Source organism: Triticum aestivum, chromosome 3D (genome assembly GCF_018294505.1).
Source record: "Triticum aestivum cultivar Chinese Spring chromosome 3D, IWGSC CS RefSeq v2.1, whole genome shotgun sequence".
Classification (NCBI taxonomy): domain Eukaryota; kingdom Viridiplantae; phylum Streptophyta; class Magnoliopsida; order Poales; family Poaceae; genus Triticum; species Triticum aestivum.
The window spans coordinates 209,184,450-209,191,180 of record NC_057802.1 but is presented as its reverse complement, the minus strand read 5'-3'; positions in this window follow the sequence as shown (position 1 = coordinate 209,191,180).

Below are 6,731 nucleotides of genomic sequence, written 5' to 3'. Positions count from 1 at the left end.
TCCCCCTCCTAGGGTGCGCCACCCCCTTGGCCGGCCCTCTCCTCCTCCCCCCCTTTATATACGGAGGAGGGGGCACCCCATAGACACAACAATTGATCTCTTGATCTCTTAGCCGTGTGCGGTGCCCCTCCACCATAATACACCTCGATAATATCGTAGCGGTGCTTAGGCGAAGCCCTGCGTCGGTAGAACATCATCATTGTCACCACGCCGTCGTGCTGGCGGAACTCTCCCTCAAAGCTCGGCTGGATCGGAGTTCAAGGGACGTCATCGAGCTGAACGTGTGCTGAACTCGGAGGTGCCGTGCGTTCGGTACTTGATCGGTCGGATCGTGAAGACGTACGACTACATCAACCGCGTTGTGCTAACGCTTCCGCTTTCGTTCTACGAGGGTACGTGGACAACACTCTCCCCTCTCATTGCTATGCATCACCATGATCCTGTGTGTGCATAGGAAAAAAATTTAAATTACTACGTTCCCCAACAGTGGCATCCGAGCCAGGTTTTATGCGTAGATGTTATATGCACGAGTAGAACACAAGTGAGTTGTGGGCTATACAAGTCATACTGCTTACCACCATGTCATACTTTGGTTCAGCGGTATTGTTGGATGAAGCGGCCTGGACCGACATTACGCGTACGCTTACGCGAGACTGGTTCTACCGACGTACTTTGCACACAGGTGGCTGGCGGGTGTCAGTTTCTCCAACTTTAGTTGAACCGAGTGTGGCTACGCCCGGTCCTTCAAAAGGTTAAAACAACACTAACTTGACGAACTATCGTTGTGGTTTTGATGCGTAGGTAAGAACGGTTCTTGCTCAGCCCGTAGCAGCCACGTAAAACTTGCAACAACAAAGTAGAGGACGTCTAACTTGTTTTTGCAGGGCATGTTGTGATGTGATATGGTCAAGACATGATGCTATATTTTATTGTATGAGATGATCATGTTTTGTAACCGAGTTATCGGCAACTAGCAGGAGCCATATGTTTGTCGCTTTATTGTATGCAATGCAAACGCCCTGTAATGCTTTACTTTATCACTAAGCGGTAGCGATAGTCGTAGAAGCATAAGTTGGCGAGACAAAAACGATGCTACGATGGAGATCAAGGTGTCGCGCCGGTGACGATGGTGATCATGACGGTGCTTCGGAGATGGAGATCACAAGCACAAGATGATGATGGCCATATCATATCACTTATATTGATGGCATGTGATGTTTATCTTTTATGCATCTTATCTTGCTTTGATTGACGGTAGCATTATAAGATGATCTCTCACTAAATTATCAAGGTATACGTGTTCTCCCTGAGTATGCACCGTTGCGAAAGTTCTTCGTGCTGAGACACCACGTGATGATCGGGTGTGATAGGCTCTACGTTCAAATACAACGGGTGCAAAACAGTTGCACACGCGGAATACTCAGGTTAAACTTGACGAGCCTAGCATATAACAGATATGGCCTCGGAACACTGAGACCAAAAGGTCGAGCGTGAATCATATAGTAGATATGATCAACATAGTGGTGTTCACCATTGAAACTACTCCATCTCATGTGATGATCGGACATGGTTTAGTTGATTTGGATCACGTGATCACTTAGAGGATTAGAGGGATGTCTATCTAAGTGGGAGTTCTTAAGTAATATGATTAATTGAACTTAAATTTATCATGAACTTAGTACCTGATAGTATTTTTCTTGTCTATGTTGATTGTAGATAGATGGCCCGTGATGTTGTTCTGTTTTATTTTGATATGTTCCTAGAGAAAAACTATGTTGAAAGATGTTAGTAGCAATGATGCAGATTGGATCCATGATCTGAGGATTATCCTCATTGCTGCACAGAAGAATTATGTCCTTGATGCACCGCTAGGTGACAAACCTATTGCAGGAGCAGATGCAGATGTTATGAACGTTTGACAAAGCTCGGTATGATAACTACTTGATAGTTTAGTGCACCATACTTTACGGCTTAGAACCGGGACTTCAAAAATGTTTTGAACGCCATAGAGCATATAAGATGTTCTAAGAGTTGAAATTGGTATTTCATACTCATGCCCGTGTCGAGAGGTATGAGACCTCTGACAGTACTTTGCCTATAAGATGGAGGAGAATTGCTCAGCTAGTGAGCATGTGCTCAGAATTTCTGAGTACTACAATCACTTGAATCAAGTGGGAGTTAACCTTCCAGATAAGATAGTGATTGACAGAGTTCTCTAGTCACTATCACCAAGTTACTAGAACTTCGTGATAAACTATAATATGCAAGGGATAACGGAAACGATTCCTAAGCTCTTTGTGATACTGAAATCGACGAAGGTAGAAATCAAGAAAACATCAAGTGTTGATGGTTGACAAGACCACTAGTTTCAAGAAAAAGGGCAAAGGGAAGAAGGGGAACTTCAAGAAGAACAGCAAGCAAGTTGCTGCTCAAGTGAAGAAGCCCAAGTCTGGACCTAAGCCTGAGACTAAGTGCTTCTACTACAAAGGGACTGGTCACTAGAAGTGGAACTGCCCTAGATACTTGGCGGATAAGAAGGATGGCATAGTGAACAAAGGTATATTTGATATACATGTTATTGATGTGTACTTTACTAGTGTTTATAGCAACCCCTTAGTATTTGATCCTAGTTCAGTTGCTAAGATTAGTAACTCGAAACGGGAGTTGCAGAATGAACAAAGACTAGTTAAGGGTGAAGTGACGATGTGTGTTGGAAGTAGTTCCAAGATTGATATGATCATCATCGCACACTCTCTATACTTTCGGGATTAGTGTTGAACCTAAATAAGTGTTATTTGGTGTTTGCGTTGAGCATGAATATGATTTGATCATGTTTATTGCAATACGGTTATTCATTTAAGTTAGAGAACAATTGTTGTTCTGTTTACATGAATAAAACCGTCTATGGTCATACACCCAATGAAAATGGTTTGTTAGATCTCGATCGTAGTGATACACATATTCATAATATTGAAGCCAAAATATGCAAAGTTAATAATGATAGTGCAACTTATTTGTGGCACTGCCGTTTAGGTCATATTGGTGTAAAGAGCATGAAGAAACTCCATGCTGATGGGATTTTGGAATCACTTGATTATGTATCACTTGACGCTTGCGAACCATGCCTTATGGGCAAGATGACTAAGACTCTGTTCTCCGGAACAATGGAGCGAACAACTGACTTATTGGAAATAATACCTACTGATGTATGCGATCCGATGAGTGTTGAGGCTCGCGGCGGGTATCGTTATTTTCTGACCTTCACAGATGATTTGAGCAGATATGGGTATATCTACTTGATGAAACTTAATGAAACTGAAACAGTTGAAAAGTTCAAAGAATTTCAGAGTGAAGTGGAGAATCATTGTAACAAGAAAATAAAAGTTTTTCTGCGATTTGATCGCGGAGACGAATATTTGGGTTACAAGTTTGGCCTTCAATTAAAACAATGTGGAATAGTTTCACAAACTCATGCCACCTGGAACACCACAACATAATGGTGTGTCCGAACGTCATAACCGTACTTTATTGGATATAGTGCAATCTATGATGTCTCTTACCGATTTACCACTATTGTTCTGGGGTTATGCATTAGAGACAGCTGCATTCACATTAAATAGGGCACCGTCTAATCCGTTGAGACGATATCGTATGAACTATGGTTTGGCAAGAAACCTAAGTTGTCGTTTCTTAAAGTTTGGGGTTGCGATGCTTATGTGAAAAAGTTTCATCCTGATAAGCTCAAACCCAAATCGGAAAAGTGCGTCTTCATAGGATACCCAAAAGTTACTGTTGGGTACACCTTCTATCACAGATCCGAAGGCAAGATATTCGTTGCTAAGAATGGATCCTTTCTAGAGAAGGAGTTTCTCTCGAAAGAAGTGAGTGGGAGGAAAGTAGAACTTGATAAGGTAATTGTACCTTCTCCCGAATTGGAAAGTAGTTCATCACTGAAATCAGTTCCAGTGATGCTTACACCAATTAGTGAGGAAGTTAATGATGATGGTCATGAAGCTTCGGATCAAGTTACTACCGAACCTCATAGGTTGACCAGAGTATGTTCCGCACCAGAGTGGTACGGTAATCCTATTATGGAGTTCATGTTACTTGACCATGACGAACCTACGAACTATGAGGAAGCGATGATGAGCCCAGATTCCGCGAAATGGTTTGAGGCCATGAAATCTGAGATGGGATCCATGTTTGAGAACAAAGTATGGACTTTGGTTGACTTGCCTGATGATCGGCAAGCCATAGAAAATAAATGGATCTTCAAGAGGAAGACGGACGCTGATAGTAGTGTAACTATCTACAAATCTAGACTTGTCGAAAAAGTTTTTTTGACAAAGTTCAAGGTGTTGACTACGATGAGGTTTTCTCACTCGTATCGATGCTTAAAGTATGTCCGAATCATGTTAGAAATTGCCACATTTATGAAATCTGGCAAATGGATGTCAAAACTACATTCCTTAATGGATTTCTTAAAGAAGAGTTGTATATGATGCAACCAGAAAGTTTTTGTCGGTCCTAAAGGTGCTAACAAAATGTGCAAGCTCCAGCGATCCATCTATGGACTGGTGCAAGCATCTCGGAGTTGGAATATACGCTTTGATGAGTTGATCAAAGCATATAGTTTTATACAGACTTGCGGTGAAGCCTGTATTTACAAGAAAGTGAGTGGGAGCACTACAGCCTTTCTGATAAGTACTCCCTCCGTCCAGAAATACTTGTCGAAGAAATGGATAAAAATTGATGTATCTAGAACTAAAATACGTCTAGATACATCCATTTCTCCGACAAGTATTTCCGGACGGAGGGAGTATATGTGAATGACATATTGTCGATCGGAAATGATGTAGAATTTTCTATAAAGCATAAAGGAGTGTTTGAAAGGAGTTTTTCAAAGAAAGACCTCGGTGAAGCTGCTTACATATTGAGCATAAAGATCTATAGAGATAGATCAAGACGCTTGATAAAAATTTTCAATGAGTACATACCTTGACAAGTTTTCGAAGTAGTTCAAAATGGAACAGTCAAAGAAAGAGTTCTTGCCTGTGTTGCAAGGTGTGAAGTTGAGTAAGACTCAAAACCCGACCACGGCAAAAGATAGAGAGAGAATGAAAGTCATTCCCTATGCCTCAGCTATAGGTTCTATAAAGTATGCCATGCTACGTACCAGACCTATTGTATACCCTGCCCTGAGTTTGGCAAGGGAGTACAATAGTGATCTAGGAGTAGATCACTGGATATTGGTCAAAATTATCCTTAGTGGAATAAAGATATGTTTCTCGGTTATGGAGGTGACAAAAAGTTCATCGTAAAGGGTTACGTCAATGCAAGTTTTGGCACTGATCCGGATGACTCTAAATCTCAATCTGGATACATATTGAAAGTGGGAGCAATTAGCTAGAGTAGCTCCGTGCAGAGCATTGCTGACATAGAAATTTGCAAAATGCATATGGATCTGAATTTGGCAGACCCGTTGACTAAACTTCTCTCACAAGCAAAACATGATCACACCTTTGTACTCTTTGGGTGTTAATCACATGGCGATGTGAACTAGATTGCTGACTCTAGTAAACCCTTTGGGTGTTGGTCACATGACGATGAGAACTATGGGTGTTAATCACATGGTGATGTGAACTATTGATGTTAAATCACATGGCGATGTGATCTAGATTATTGACTCTAGTGCAAGTGAGAGACTGAAGGAAATATGCCCTAGAGGCAATAATAAAGTTATTATTTATTTCCTTATATCATGATAAATGTTTATTATTCATGCTAGAATTGTATTAACCGGAAACATAATACATGTGTGAATACATAGACAAACATAGTGTCACTAGTATGCCTCTACTTGACTAGCTCGTTGATCAAAGATGGTTATGTTTCCTAGCCATTGACATGAGTTGTCATTTGATTAACGGGATCACATCATTAGGAGAATGATGTGATTGACTTGACCCATTCCGTTAGCTTAGCACACGATCGTTTAGTATTCTGCTATTGCTTTCTTCATGACTTATATATGTTCCTATGACTATGAGATTATGCAACTCCCGTTTACCGGAGGAACACTTTGTGTGCTACCAAACGTCACAACATAACTGGGTGATTATAAAGGTGCTCTACAGGTGTCTCCAAAGGTACTTGTTGGGTTGGCGTATTTCGAGATTAGGATTTGTCACTCCGATTGTCGGAGAGGTATCTCTGGGCCCACTCGGTAATGCACATCACTATCAGCCTTGCAAGCATTGCAACTAATGAGTTAGTTGCAAGATGATGTATTACGGAATAAGTAAAGAGACTTGCCGGTAACGAGATTGAACTAGGTATTGAGATACCGACGATCGAATCTCGGGCAAGTAACATATCGATGACAAAGGGAACAACGTATGTTGTTATGCGGTCTGACCGATAAAGATCTTCGTAGAATATGTGGGAGCTAATATGAGCATCCAGGTTCCGCTATTGGTTATTGACCGGAGACGTGTCTCGGTCATGTCTACATAGTTCTCGAACCCGTAGGGTCCGCACGCTTAAAGTTTCAATGATAGTTATATTATGAGTTTATATGTTTTGATGTACCGAAGGTTGTTCGGAGTCCCGGATGTGATCACGGACATGACGAGGAGTCTCGAAATAGTCAAGACGTAAAGGTTGATATATTGGATGACTATGTTTGGACACCGGAAAGGTTCCGGAAGGTTTTGGACATTTATCGGACT